The sequence below is a fragment of the Protopterus annectens genome, chromosome 10.part0, assembly GCF_019279795.1.
Source record: "Protopterus annectens isolate FY-2018-M chromosome 10.part0, PAN1.0, whole genome shotgun sequence".
NCBI classification, from domain to species: domain Eukaryota; kingdom Metazoa; phylum Chordata; order Ceratodontiformes; family Protopteridae; genus Protopterus; species Protopterus annectens.
In genome coordinates this window covers 1,118,867,139-1,118,883,611 of record NC_056744.1, presented here as the reverse complement: position 1 = coordinate 1,118,883,611, position 16,473 = coordinate 1,118,867,139, and the positions used below count along the sequence as shown (strand labels likewise).

Below are 16,473 nucleotides of genomic sequence, written 5' to 3'. Positions count from 1 at the left end.
TGTACAGCACAGTAAAGTAACTACAGTGTTAGTGCCGTGTATATGTAACGTACAACAAGAATTCAATATGCAGCACTAATTCTAACTGCACACCAAATCCTATCTTGCAGTGAATAATAGAACTTAACGACAAACACACATTCTTACAAAAAATAGAAAGTTAACTATTTCAGCTAATCAAAGTACAACACTCCTGCCCCACTGTGCTGCTTACATTTTAAATACAAGTAACTTTTTTTTTAATTAACAAAAACATCAGACACTCTCCACCCTCCCAAGAAAACAAATTACATCGAAATAGGCAAGCAGCAAGCAAAATCCCATGAGCTGTATGATGAAAAAAATCAGAAATACTCTAAAGAATCACAGAGTATACATTTAAACAGCTTATTTATTGAAGTTTCTCATTTCCAACAGGGCAGACACTATTACAGGAAAGCACATTTCATACATTGCTCATTCTTTTCACTTTATGCAAAAGGCAATCTGCAGTGTTGCATTATACGTACAACTGCAAGTCAATGTACTAAACTAGAAATTAAAAATAGTCTTCTCAATACAAAATATACAGTTGTGTGTAATAAGCAGTCAGAAATATATAAAAATGAAGGCATCCCATATTGTCAATTTTAAAGTTGATCAGCAGACTAAAATTGTTAACATATCATTTGCACTGAAAGCCCATAAATGAAAATATATGTGAACATTTCTGTGGTGAATGTAATTTTCACTTCAATGAAGAACGCAGTTAGAACCCAGAGGTCGGCAATTGTGTTAAGAAAACTTCAGTGCTGCATGTTTCATGAGAACTTTCAGAACTGGTTATCTCAAACCACCTTTACAGCCCAAGTATTAAAAGTAGATGGCATATAACGAACTCATGGGAATGAGCACTACATTATACAAAAACTAATCTTATTCCCACCAACAAATACAATACTACTTCAGTAAACGAAGAATAGACTTCATGGATACCACTGAAGAGAACTGAATGAAGAGTTGAAACCAAATTATGACATGTCGAAATCAAAAACTGACAGTCAAATATTAAAGCTTTTTCCACAGCCACATGTTCCTTTGATATTTGGATTAGTAAAAACAAACTCACTGGAGAGCTTATCTTCAATGTAATCCATTTCAGTGCCTAGAAGTGTCGACTGTGCTTTTCTTTCAATGAAGACTCTTTCACCATCCTGTAGGACCTCTTCATCTGCTGAACCTTTTTCTTTAGCATATTCTAGTGTGTAAGAAAGACCACTGCATCCTCATGTGCAAACACCAACCTTCAGTCCAATATACTCAGGCTTGTCTTGTAGTAACTGCTTTATTTTGCTTACAGCTGAAGGAGTAAGAATCAGAGCTGCCAGTGTGAGCAGCGATTTTCTTTTGCTCACAGCTCTCACTGTAGCTCTTACTAAAGAACTACTCATTTTCTTTTTTGTCCATTAAAATGGAAAGACAAGCACTCAATATCCAACAATTCACCCCCAGCCACATCCCAGGAAACACCATCTGACATAACTCCTCCAACTACCGATAGTGAGCAGGCCTTAGCTACGCTCTCTAATGGCAAGAACAGAGCTTTGATGGGCCTCAATAATATTCCAGGATGCCTTCTAAATAGCCTGAAATATGACCTATCAGGGCCATTGGAGTCACTATTCAGCTATAGCTTCTGACTAGGCTTTATGTCACATGAATGGATGACTGCAATGGTCATCACACTGCGCAAAGGAGGATTATCAACAGATCTCAGGAACTACAAACCCATCAGTTTGTCTAGTTTCATATGCAAACCTAAGGAAAGAACTGCCTTGGAAATGATTAACAATGACAACTTCAGACACTGGACCCCACTCAGTTTGGTTTCATCAAAGGCAGGTCATGCATACTAAACCTGGTGGAGCAAAATGGTGTATACTGCCTACCTTGATGTGTCTAAGGTATCCAATACAATACCCTATTGTGGCATTGTAAACAAACATTGTAAACAAATTTGAATGAATCCCATATGTTACATGCTGGACAGTTAGTTGGTTCACACATAGAACCTAAGAAGTAAAGATTGAAGAGACCACATCCACAAAGAGGCCAGTCACTAGCAGAATCCCTCAGTGCTCTGTGCTGTGTCCGCTCATCTTTGGCATCTAATTCTTGGAATTCAAGACCAATGTCAAGGGCCTCTTTATGACCAAGTTTGCAATTGATGCATACTAGGAGAAGACATAGAATCCCCACAAGATACTAACATCTTACAGGAAGATCTAACACAAACAAATGACTGGTGCCAAAGCCATGGCCTAAAACTCAATATAAAGAAATGCATAATAGCACATTTTGGGAAATCAGCCACTATGGGAAACTACTTCATCAATAAAACACCCCTAAAAGTAGATCTACTAGTAAGGAATTTGATGATACATGTAGATAGCAACCTGGCCTTTGACCAACAGTGTCTAATGTAGTAAGAAATTCATTCTATATTGCTCAGCTTATAAGTAAGGCTATAGCATCTAGGTCCAGGGAGGACATTGTGCCACAATTTTTGGCCCTTATAAGACACTTTATTGAGAAAAACTCACTCTTTTGCATGCACCTGACCAAGCACATGCAACTGTAATGTTCACAGAGGTTCCTCACAGAAAGAATACAGGGTGTAAACAAAATGTCCTCTACAGATTGCCTCAAGGCTCTGTATGGATAATTTTGTTTTCTACAGATTGCTGAGAGATGATCTATACCTGGCATACAAGGCATCCTTTAATTCTACTCTGATGGACCTATGAGATCTAAGGACCTAGACCTTGTCTATGACTTAAATAGAACATGTTGGATGGACTGGTATGTATTTCATATAATTCTTAAGTGTAACCTAGACCAGTGGATGGAAAATCAAAAATTCACCTCAGGTCTGGCCCCTATCTTTCCCACTGAAACAGGTAATCATTGGAGCATACCCTAGCTAACATACTCCCTTTAGAATAACCATTAAGGCACAATAACATTGGATATATTTGGTTTTCATGACTAGGCTTATAATGATCTTAGTGTTGATGAGCCTAGTATACACCTATGAATATAAGGGATCATTTGATATGAAAAGTAACAGTCATCACACATGAGTTTTCTGAATGGCATACAATCAGCACCAGCAACCAGAACTCAAACGCAAATGAAAAAGGTACACTAAGTAAGCTTAAGTCACTTGATGGCTCTATTAACGATATATAGAATTTCTAGATATTGATGCCATCAAGACCATATCTTATTTATTTACTTTTTTATTTTATTTTATTTGGCATTTGTTCACTGGGGTGGTTTGACTGGGTCTACAGAACCCATTTTCAGCAGAGGTCCGGGGAGAAAAGTTCCACATACTGTACAATACAAATACAGTATAATCCAATACAATAAAAGTTACATTGGAAGTACTATACAAAACTAAGTAGAAAGAGCTACATTGTCACTGTGAAACACCCTTTTCTTTTGAGTAAGAACCATTTTCATTTACTCAGTATCTTTTAAAACCCCTCCTCATGGAAGAATGGTTAAGCATCATTGGGACTATAAGATAAGTTAAGTATTGCTATTGCAAATGGTGTACAGATTTGTAGGATGTCTTGATCCACTTTAAATGCAACAGATTTAATTTATTGGGAAATGCTTTCTTCACTGAGCCACTAGTAATATAAAGAAGTCTTGGTCAAACCAGATAACCATACCATTGTGTTTATCAGGAAAAGGAAATTGATTTACTTGCAATGTTAGTCAATCAGGAAGACCATGAATTTTGTAATGACTGATTTAAAGAAGAAATATAGTTCTAGGCTTAAGATTTTGTTGGCAATGTTGTTACTCACTGCCAAGTGTTTGTAGTTCTTTTAGATTGAGGATTTTGGGAAAATAAGTTCCCTATCACACAGTAGCATGTCAGTATACTATTGAAGAATGCCAAGTATTCCAATTTTAGTCATATGCTTCTAGTTCTCAGTATTGTCAACATGCCCCACTATGGTAGAATTCATTTTTAAGAAAAACCACAGAGATTCAACTTCATAGATTTACAAATTATTTTCAATTATGTCTTCAGTTGTTTTTACTGAATTATGGTATTTTGTTAAGCTCCTAAACCATTTTGGCCATAAACTGGAATTATGTAATTGCTGGGCAGTGTTCTATGGTCATGATATATATTGAAATCAGTGTTGGTTGAAGTTGGGATACTCAAAGATAGTAGTGTTATGAGACATGTCAGGAGCTAATTTCAGAATTTGTGTGATAAACAAAGCAGCAGATTTTCTTTATATATTTGATGAAGTCTGTGAAGACTTTGTAAAAGTCCTTGCTAGCTAGCATGAGGTTTTTTTTTTCTTAAAGAGAGTACTGAAAAAGACACTTTATGGAAAACTTGTTTTTTTTTTTAAATGTGAAAGCTAAAGAAAGTCTAATTAAAATATACAGTAAATGATCTTTAAATCTCTTCAGATCTGTTTCATTCGTTACACAATAAAAATATTAAAACTATGTGAAAATGTAGATTTTCCATAGATGTTGTTTTCCCATGAAAGAGAAGATAGTCAGCAAAGTTTAAATTTCAATAACACTTTCAGAAACACTTGCATCACATTGTTTTATTCACCTCCCTCACCAAAACTGCCAATGTAATTCAGTCAAATGACTAATCTGTTTAGTTTTCTGACAAAGTTATAAATTCAGTGAACAATAAAAAGTCAAAATGTCCTTTTAGAATAAGACATCATCTATAACAGCAAGACTAATTTACTTATTTATTTATTTATCTGACATTTGTTTACCAGGAAGCTCCGACTGGGTCAGAAAGATCCATTTTCAGTGGAGGCCTGGGAAGAAAAGCTCCAGTAACATACAAACATGTGCAATCTTTAAACAGGAGACATATATATATATATAGATATATAGATATATATATATATATATATATATATATATATATATATATATATATATATATATATATATATTTGTAAATGATTATATGTCATTTGTGAATAGTAATACAATTTATATAGAAGTGTGACAGAAGGAGATACTGCCAGCCCTGCAATCTGGAATTTTGTAAGTGGTTGTGTGTCATTTGTGAATAGCAACATGATTCATATGCCTGTGTTATAAATGTATTAGAACCGTGTGTCATATTGTACAGACGTGCTGAAGAGATATTTTAGTACTGAGCAGAAATGTATATGCACTATTGTAACTATTTAACAGGGGAGACTGAAACACAGGAGATTAACTTGCAAAACTTCAGAAGAATGGTTGAGGTTAAGTTACTTTTTAGCTGGGCAATAAACAAAAGATATTATCTCTCAGTTTAGTGCAGTAACAGGCACAATGTCCAGAACTAGAAGTTTTTTGTATTGTCTTTACATGTGGAGGAATGCAAATTATTTTATGACTTCCACCATTTGCCTTAGATCTAAGATAAGTCCTTATTTATGTATTTTCACAGCGATGCTAAATGGTGGCAGTTTCTAGCAATGGGGGTTTTCACCTGGGTTAGTCAGATGACAAGAAGTGATGTTATGCTGCAAGTACCCCAGCAGCAATATTTGAGATATTAATTTAAGAACTCTCTGAGAGAGAGACGGTGCATGTTGTATTTTGTCTTTGACCTGGCAGCATCAGCTAGAAAAACCCACTCACCACATCTGCCTTGCTTACTCTGTAAGTAAGTTAACTAGAGTACATTAATTTCTTCTAGATTGAGTAAGAATATAGTAAAGATTAGTTTAGATGTTTTCTGTATTTAATTTAGACTGTCCTGCAATGTTATTTTAAATATTTCCTGTGATTTTGAACTCTGAATTCACTGTGAATATATATTAGTATTGCCTTATTCTTTAATTATTTATTATTAAATATATTTAAACCTTTCAGTTGTGGCTGGTCTGTTTAGAGATATTTGAGCTCTTAGAATACTTGCATATATATTCGGTAACACTCCAAATAGCCTTGCTCTTGGTCAAACTACTATTTGGATTAATAGAAACATTATACAGTCAGATTGGACACCCTTTGTTAAAGGCCTTAAAGTAGCTGATAAAGAGTGACTGGTGACACTTGGAACTACCTTATAGTCTGGGCAGAAGGGGGCATAGCTAGTAAACCTGTGCCAGCCTTTCCCAGGTGTGAGTGTGTGTGTGTGTGTGTGTGTGTGTGTGTGTGTGTGTGTGTGTGTGTGTGTGTGTGTGTGTGTGTGTTTGTATATAAATCAAATGTCAAAGAGTGCATGTGTCAGCTACTTGGGCAGGGACATGAAGCACTGGTTGGACATAAAGGGTGCTGGGGGTCTTGGCTTGGCCACTCAGCTGTGATCTCACCCCTATATTTGTGCCAGTGGGACTCCTATTGGGGATCTGGAGAAAGAGGGAAAAATAGCCCCTGACTGATTGTGGTCTCTGTGTGCTCTTAAGGGGAATTGCACTTTACTGTGTGTGTACCTGTCATCCTCCCAGTGTGTACTGGGCAGTGCTGGGGCATCACATATTAATTGGTGGTGTCACAATAAATATATATATATATATATATATATATATATATATATATATATATATATATGCCGTTTATGTGGTAGTTCATGGGTACAGAGTTTTTACCAAAGGGGATGACAATGCACTTTTTGGCATTGAGCTTGAGGCCATGCCTCTGACACCAGGCATCTGTCTCAGTGAGGCCCTTCTGTAGGATGTCCACATCATATGGGGACTTGACTATGGCTTTAGCCAGAGGCCTTCTGTGTTAGCCTGTACTTCAGAGAAGTAGATACCAAACAGGAGAGGTCCCAGGACTTAACCCTGTGGTACTCCACTTGTCACTGGTTTGGAGTCAGATTTGGAGTCTGCAACTTTTACAGTGTTGGTTCTGTCAGTGAGCCAGTTGGCAACCCATCTTGTGATGTAGGGATTTATACCTAGTTTAGTGAGTTTAGCTATAATTCCAGAATGGGGGATGGTGTTGAAAGCCTTGGCAAGGTCAAGATAGACTGTGTGAACCACCTTACCCTCGTCTACAGCTTGGGTGACTGCCTCAAAGAAGTTGATCAGGTTCAGAAGGCATGTTCTGCCTTTCACAAACCCGAACTGGGTGGGGTCCAGAGTTTGGAAGTTGCCAATGTTTTTGTTTATGAGTTCTATGATAATACGTTCCATGGCCTTGCAGACCAGGCTCGTCAGGCTAATAGGGCAATAGTTCCCAGGATCAGTGGTGGCTCCCCCTTTGTGGAGTGGGATAACAGCCTGAGATGGTAATTGAAATTGGGTCATGTAGGCCTTAGTCAAGGCTTTATCCCTCTTTGCCACCAGTGATGCTTGGTTCAGAGCGCCTATTTTCTGTAAAGAATATGAAATAGGAAACAAGCAAACAAAAGAGAAGAGCCAAAAGGAATTTCCAAGCAACTGACTTAAAGAGACCCACGGTAACCCCAGAGCATGCCATTTTGTTTTGGTACTGTTGTTCACCACTAACCATATCTCAGATACTGCTATAATGTCATATTTTATTAATACTGGATATTAAACAAAGTAAATCAAATTATTATCTGAGTTACTCATAGTATTTTTGATTACTGGTATTGTTTCATTTCTACTTGTTACTGATTGCAGTAGCAGTACAGTTGTACAGGTTACTTTTGTGATATGCCTTTATTATTTAGATGACTGCTTTACTGATACTACTCTAAAACTATCAAGTTTACAGTTGCCACACTTTATTTATTCATTTGCTTTTTGTCTACTGTAAAGGTCCAGCTGGGCTACCAAGTTCCTCTTTTTAATGAAAGCCTGGGAAAAAAATCTCCAATCAAATACAGGATACATTGTAACTGCATGCGTATATGAATAATCCAGGACAATGAAAAACAAATTACAGAATATATCAGCTCATATAAATGTGTAAATAAAAGTGATACATCAAGAAATGAATACATTGTTAGGTAAAGCAATGAAACCACTCATTTAGAATAGCTGTAGTAATTGTGGTTACGGCACCCGGATCTATTGGGTTACACTATAAATTGCTTATTGCTTTATTAGTTAGTGGCCATCTTAGCCTACTGAGTAAAGCTATTTGATATAAATTTGCCACTTGTTACAGCTTACATTTTGTTTGCACTTGTGAATACTACAGCAGTCACAGCTCATATTTTTGATATTCTTTAATCATATCCCATATTATCACATTTCTCTAGTCCAGTCAGTTATACCTGTCTTGCTGTATTCCAGTCGAAGTTATTATCATATCCTGTTTTGCTATACCCCATCACTTGCAGTGACAGTGATCTCACTCTTCTATTTGCTCTGTCATCAGCCTAATAACGCTAGGTATTTGTAAGCAATGAAGCCTCATGCTTATCAAAATATCTTTATTACCACCCCACAGTCATGTGATATGGTAGAGTTGAAAGTATTTATATCACTTGGTGGCTATCGTCTCACTTTACAAGTACATTTGACAAGTACAACACATGCACACACACACACACACACACACACACACACACACACACACACACACACACACACACACACACAGCACAAAGGACATCCACCAAACCAAACTATGCTAAGGTTATTAAATGAACACTGCCAAAGTGTCCCAGGCTAAAGACTAAGAAATGTCAGGCATTATTTCACACAGTAACATACCCACCTTCACCCGTAATACCCACAGTCAATACACATACCTCTAAGAATCACAAAAGTGCAGAATCCAGGCCCTTGTTGCCCACTGACACTTCATCTAACTCTAGAAATGTTTTAGTAATAGGCAACTCTATTGTCACCCTGATGAGGCTGGATAAGAATAAGGTGACAGATCTCTTTCAGGAACCAAGACACAGGACACAGCAAGGGTTCTTAGATCCATCTATGTTTACAAATACAATTATGACTGGATAGTGATCCACTTGGGGGTAAATTATCTTAAATGCTCTAACAACAGGGACATGCAGAAGGATATAATAATCAGCTTGCTATGCATAATCCTGTGGCAGGAAGCACACTAGTCTTTAGTAGCATTTTGCCATCACCCAGAATGATGCTGAGATTCAAAAACAGTATTAGTTAGTTTCATTAATTGGTTATGTAGCTGGTGTCATTCTAGGGGGATCCAGTGTGTGTCAGCGTGGGATGAGATGGCTGATGAGCCTTCCTGCTTTTCTAAGGATAGTCTACACCTATCTCAACAAGGTTTTTGCATTCTAGTTCAAGCTTTTGCTGCCCTTATGGCACCTGTTTTAGGCAGTGCCTATCTGCTGGGTATTCCAATCTTGTAAACTCTAATTTGGAACATGTTAATCTGGCTCAACCCAGTGCAAGGGGTCTAAACAAAAGAAAAATGCCCACACTTGAGACTATCCTGCAACTTGGAATGTGTAGTTACAGACAGATGGTTTCAAAGCAATGCAAGCACTCCTTCCCTGGATACAATGTTTATCATATCTTCAGACCTACTGGCAATTGTGGGTAAGTATCAATATTTGCATATGATATTATTACCTCATGACTGATTCATTGGGACACCACATTTGAACTCCTAGCGCAAATCACCATAAAGAAAACTAATTACTACTTCATAGCTATAAAACACCCTCTTTGTCCCTTCTACACTTGATAGCAATCTTAACACCACAATTAAAATCCCCATTATATCATCATTATATCATACTTTTCTACTGGGGGACTTTGGCTATTCAACAATAAACTCAGTGACCTACAGCATTAACGGTTGGCATGACAATACTTCCTTGACATTATAAATGCTATTACAAATAATTAAACATGCTACTAGCAGCCCCAAAATCCTTAATCTAATCTTTTCAAATATGGCCACTTCCAAAATCCTTTATCTAATCTTTACAAATATGGCCACTTCCAAAATCCTTTATCTAATCTTTACAAATATGGCCACTTCTTGCTCATCTCCATATGTATCATCCTGCCTTGTTCAATCAGATCATAAATTAGTGACATTTTCCTTTAAAACTAGTGATAATTCCCCTATAAATACCTCTTTGTTTACAGATCTGTCAAACATAAACCTACTGCAATTACTTGATGACCTATATAAATTCTGTTGTAATCCACAGGATCCCCTTGCTTAAGTTACCTATGCCTCTGATGTCTACTCCTACTTAAGTAGCTGCATTGATAAGGTAGTCCCTATCAGCACCAGATATAATAAGAAATTTAAAACACAAATCTGTATGGTTGACTACCTCTATAAATAAAATTGTGTAAAAATAGAAATAAATGGCTTAATGATTAAAGAGGTGTCAGTCTACCTGCCTTAAAAGCGCACTTAAGCAAACTAGCAAAGAACTAAAGGGAACCATTATGATTCTCAAAGCTGGATATGAACTCAAAACTGGCGACCAAAGTGAAACCTAATTACATATCTGTCTTTAAACATGTAAGGAGATTAAGAAATAACACCCAACAATGTTTGGAGCTTGACAACAATAATACCGTACATTCTGGTGCTAAGGTAATAGTTCATATCCTAGCTATTTTTTTTTTTTCAAATTTTACTACACCCATAATTATACCAGTTCCACAGATTCCACAATCCCAACCAACCCATTAATTACTATGGACAGGTTATCTCAGCCCTCTGAAGAGCAAAGAACACATTATCCATGGGCCATAAAAATATATTATGATGCCTGCTTATCAATGCAAAAAACAGCTATTTAACCCCCTATGTAAACTCTATAATCTAAACCTCTCCACTGTTTACATTCTTGAAGCCTGAAAAACTGCTTTTGTAATGCCTTTACACAAAGCTAGCCTAACTATGGACCACAGTAATTATAGCCCTTTTTGTATTACTGTATTCATATGTAACACTATGAATGTATTATTTCTGCTATCATTAAACCACACATTGAAAACCATAGACCCTCATCAATTTGGATTTTTAAAGAAAGTTCAACCTCTTTAATGTCATTAATTTTCTTGAAAAAAGTAAGCAGTGGATAGTAGTTATGCAGCACATATCTCGACCTGACCAAGGCCTTTGACACTATTCACCTAGCAGCCACTGCTGACAGACTTATAAATATGAATATACATCCTTATGTTGTGTGTTGAACAGCTAGCTGGTTTTCTAACAGAGACCATGTGAAGAAAGTAAAAGGTGTCACTCCTGAAAGCAAAAAAAGTTAGTAGTGACCTACCACAGGACTCATTGAGGAGCCCTGTTATATTTGTTACCTGTTTCTCAGACCTTCAGGTCAGTGCTCCACGTATATGGTTATCAAAATTTGCAGAAGACTATAAACTGAGTGTTGTTATTTAATCTTTCACTGTTCCAACATGGGTTGTACCACATTAACAACTGGTGCAAGGAAAATGGTCTGAAATTAAATGTGAAAAAAGTGCATAGTTCATTTTGGTGAGCAAACCATTTTCTCAAACCATATAGATGAAATTTCACTCTAGTCAGGCACTGTTGTAAGGGATATAGGTACTCGTGTTGATAATTAACGATCATTTGACCATCTTATGCTTGCTGTGGTTTGGAAAGCCTTCAAAGGCATTTCTGCTACGAAGTTTTAGTTCCACTTTACCCATATCTCATCATATTATTGACTATAATGCACTTTTTGTCACATATTTGTCTAAACTTGAGAGATCTCATAGATTCATAACTAAAAAGATCAGTAGCTCAAAATCTTAGTAATCAGACTAGACTGGTTGCCCTCTCTTTTTACTCATTTTTTACAGATTCCTCAAATGGAAATTTATGTCTAGTTTTTTTTGCCATAAAGGTTCCAACCCCCTTTAGCCTCCTATTCCTTTTCATAACAAATCATACCTCAAATACCTGGTTAAAAGAACTAAACCTTCATCAACAGATAGCTAAAACATGCTGGTATGATAGATTCATATCCTAACATATGTCTCACCTCTGAAACAAACTTCTATTACATGTCAGGCAAACTAGCACCCTTGACACCTTCAAGGTAAACCTAGATAACTGGATAGACAGTCTCAAATTCTCTCACGGTTCTAAATTGTCTTTTGGTCCTTAAAGCTGAAATTAACTTCTGAATATGAACTTTTGCCTAGGCTTGTATTGGCCTATAAACTGATTGTGTAGTATTCACTTATGAACCTATGAATTTATGCATAGTTGTAGTGACCGCTGTCCTGTTATATCATACAAAACACCAGTAATACCACACCAAATCATACTAGGAAAATCAAATTTTGAAAACAAGGAACAATTAACTGAAAAACCTAGACTGGAACCCCCTATATAGCTGAGCAGAACCAAAGGAGGAAATAAAATTCTCTGGCAACCAACTCATGCAGAGGCAAGGTACTATATTCCCAATGACAACTAGGAGGCGTAATGGACAGTATTGTCCATGGATAATAGCAGAGTTAATACAAATGCTGAAGCAAAGGTAAACAGCATGGAAAAACTGGAAAACAAATCAATATAATAGTTAATTACAACAAGAATATGCCCCTTGGAAAATCATGCTGGACTGCTTGAAATTCTGCTGAAGCAAAATACTCAAGAAAAATATCTGCTCTTAGTTCAAGTTCAAAATCTTTTTTGGCAATGACTTGTCAAGGACATTACTGATAGCATACACTCAAGAATTAAAACTTAAAACACAATTTTGGGTCAGAGTTTAAAGATTAACTGCTGCTATCCGTTAATGCTATAGTACAATAAGCAATTATTAAACACAGTTTTGCTTCAGGCAATTATAAAGAAATAGAAATGTTTCCACTACCACACAAGACATATTTTTTTAACTTCAGAAATATAACTTGAAAAGAAACAAAGAAACACCTTCAAAAACTGTGTAAGAAATCAGAAGCTAGTTATAGTTCACTACACCAGCCTTTCTAAAATTAACAGATGAAAAAAGATCACAGCTACTTTTGTTTACTTTTAATCTCTCACTCACAACGGTACAGTCCCTTCCATATTCAAACATGCCATAGACGTTTCCTTATCAAAGAAAATCCCCCTTCAACCATTAAAGATTATAGGCACATAGCTAATCCAAATTGCCTCACAAAGATATTAGTAAAGATAGTATATAAACAAATGCTCATGCATAAGAATGAATAAAACCTATTCTTTGACGAACAACATTACTTTTGCAACGACTTCAGCACACTCACTGCACTGTACACCCCTACAAGCAAAGTTTGTGACAGTATGTATGGCAATAAAATTATAAGTGGTATTTTCTTCAGTATGACCAGAATTTGAAACAGAACATCACAACCTACTCTTAAACAAAGTAGCAAGACAAAACTATGGGGAAAAAAACATAGCATGGATAAAGTGTTACTTATCAGAAAGGGCATTTTATGTACTAGCATAATCTAGGATCTCAGAAATAGATAAAATAGAGCATGGCATCCCCCAAGAGTCAGTATTAGGACCATTACTTCTCTCTCTCTATATATATGTATCTTTCTTCTTAAATGATATAACCTTTAACCTACCATCCCTCAAATTAGTCCTCATAATCGTATTTGCAGCCAAGCTTTACAGATATCTGTCATGATGTAAAAAAAAAAAAAAGAAAAACAACCTTGACAGATGGACAACTAACAAACAGCATTGATACTTCCACTTCTGTAGTGGGGTCATGACATTTGCCACCCAATAAAGACTTGCTAAATTACTCCCTTATGTTACGATGTAGAATCTATAGTGCAATCCATTACCCTGTATATATCAACAAAAATATCTGGGCAAAGGCTAGATTAAAATCTGTCATTTAAAAAGCATACAGACTAGACAGTCAACAAGCTACTATCACAACTAAAGCTCTTCTACAAAATATCCCACATTTTCACACACATGCTAGGCAAGCCATTTTCAAGAACTTACCATTACCTACATTAAAAAATGGCCCCATTAATAAATTATCCATTAAACAGAAAAGAAAATCTGCTGATTTACCCTTCTTACCTGCAAACAAATACAGCAGTGTCAACCATTACAACAAAATTATTGGCTACCGGAGCATGCCAGGGCCATTGCACTACTTGTTGCACTAATGTGGCACTAATGTGTAAAATCATACAACAATGCTATTGGCCACGTTTAAGTCAACAATCACATTGAGGGAACAGCCATGGCCTCTTAAGCTAGGCCATAGCAGATATTCTACAGTTTTATAGACCAACTTTTCTGTAAGGTAATTGGTGAGTGGGTATTCAACAAACTAGACCCAGCAGCATGGAAATGCTTACCAGCAGAAATTACATACCTAAAAAAGCAATGAAAACTATTATAAAGAGAGCTCAAGAAAGAATTAAGACACATCAAGATGACTGCTTCAGAAATAAGGATCAGTGCTATAAATTAGTTCATGTATCGATAAATATTGTGTCACACGTTCTCATTAAAAACTGTGATACATTTTCTTTGTCTTTCAAATTATGTAAATATGTGAACGTGAATTTGATAAATATGGCTGCTTTTATTCAACATGACAGTAACTGTCATTCAACATCATTGTAACATAAATTCAGTGCATTCCACTCAAACTATTACATCTTTGTAAATATGCTATATATTCTTGACTTGTCCTGTGCAGTCTGTATTATTTTGCTGAGGCTGAGTCATGGCTGAAAAGGGTCAGTTTGACCATTCCATCAACCCAGTTAACAAACTGAAAAATAAAAATAAAAAAATACAATAAAAAAATTGGAGGTGGAGTTCTGTATACGACAAATACCATGATTCACACAAAACAGACTATCATATACGTGTATACATTTTTAGAAAAAAAGCAAAGAAAGTGGGCAGAGTATTACCACCAAAAAAAGGATGCATGTATTTATTTATTTATGTATGAATGTATTTACTTTTTTTGTTGTTCATTTGTTTATATGACGGTGCACACATCTCAACAGACTCATTATTCTTACAGACCTATTAGTCTGACTAGTACAATATGTAAAGCCATAGAAGGAATTATCATGGAAATGATCAACAAATACATAAGCAACCTTCAGACACTGGGCCCAACCTAGTTTTGCTTTGTCAGTGGAAGGTCATGTCTACTAAATCTGAATAACTTTTTTGAGAAGGACACCAAATCAATGCTTGAAGGGGAAAATGGTGCATTCTGCCTACCTGGACTTTGCTAAGGTACTTGATACAATACCCCACTAAGGTATAGTTGCCAAACTCACCAACATGGGCATAAAAACCTACATTACTCATGGGATTGCCAGCTGATTCACAGACAGGACCCAAAAAGTCAGGATTGGTGAGACTGCCTCCAGTAAGAGACCAGTCACCAGCAGGGTACCTCAGGGCTCTGTACTTGGTCCGCTCCTATTTGGCATATACTTCTTGCAGGTAAAGTCTAATTTCAAGATCTATTGGCTGAACATGTTTGCAGCTAACTGCAAATTGGGAGCTATCATAGATCCCCCCTAATACAAATATCTTACAAGAGGGTCTAGCACAGACAAATAACTGGTGCCAAACTCACAACTCAATGTCAGGAAATGCATTATACTACCTTTTGGGAAACTGCCACCCAGGCTAATTATTCCATCAATAAGACACCGGGCAGGATTCACGAAGCCTCCGTGTAAGAGTTATAACTCATATACGGAGGCTGCAGTTAAACGGAGTGATGTCAGCATGCTCTGCATATTCATGAGAGCATGCTGAATCACACCTAAGGCTAACACGGTCCATGTAAGACAGTAGGGGGCGTGTCCGTAGGCCGAGCCCTGTAAGAGGACACGCCCCCAGAAGAGTAAAAGTGCCCAAAGTAAACACCCACGCCAGAGTCCATGGAAATGTGAATAAACACAACACAACACGTCCCCACAGACTACGAACAAAAAATGTACAAATGAACATCACATAATTGTTTTTTAAATTGTAAAGATGTTTAACTGTGAATGTGCTCATTTGCGCGGGCGTGCCCGTAGCGCAGCTACAGTTAGCAGTCAGTGGGAAAGCATATAAGAACTAAATATGCAAAGTAAGCCAAGAAGCAATAGCATAGCAGTAGAGATGTTGGCTGAAGAGCAGGCATTCATGGTTCGAGCCCCCACAACACCAATTTTTATTTTTAGCAAAATAAGCACGACACAAGTCCCTGACAAATATGTACACATAAAATCACATTTTATGTAAAATGTAATGAAATAGCCCATTTATATTGAACAAATGTGAGGTAACAAAACAATAAAAAATGCCAGATGTGCCCATAGCTGAACAACAGTTTAACAGGGTGAGTGCATCTGCCCGTAGGTGAGCAGTGGTTTAACTGGTGCAAAATGAGTGCCCGTAGCTGAGTAGTGGTTTAACACACTAAATCTATGTGCCCCTAACTGAGCTGAGCATAATATGCGTGCTGATAGCCAAATGAGGCTTAAACCAGCGTACCCCATTTGCGCGGAGCTGCGCACCGCGCAAACAAGCTAA

The 16,473-nt window shown here is 36.8% G+C and overlaps 1 long non-coding RNA gene and 1 pseudogene across 1 annotated transcript in view; both read right to left on the bottom strand.

Annotated features, from left to right (window-relative positions):
• Positions 1-16,473, bottom strand: part of LOC122813505 — a 1,588,111-nt gene that overhangs the window by 1,469,066 nt on the left and 102,572 nt on the right. The window lies entirely within an intron of this gene.
• LOC122813504 lies at positions 1,041-1,430 on the bottom strand (annotated as a pseudogene).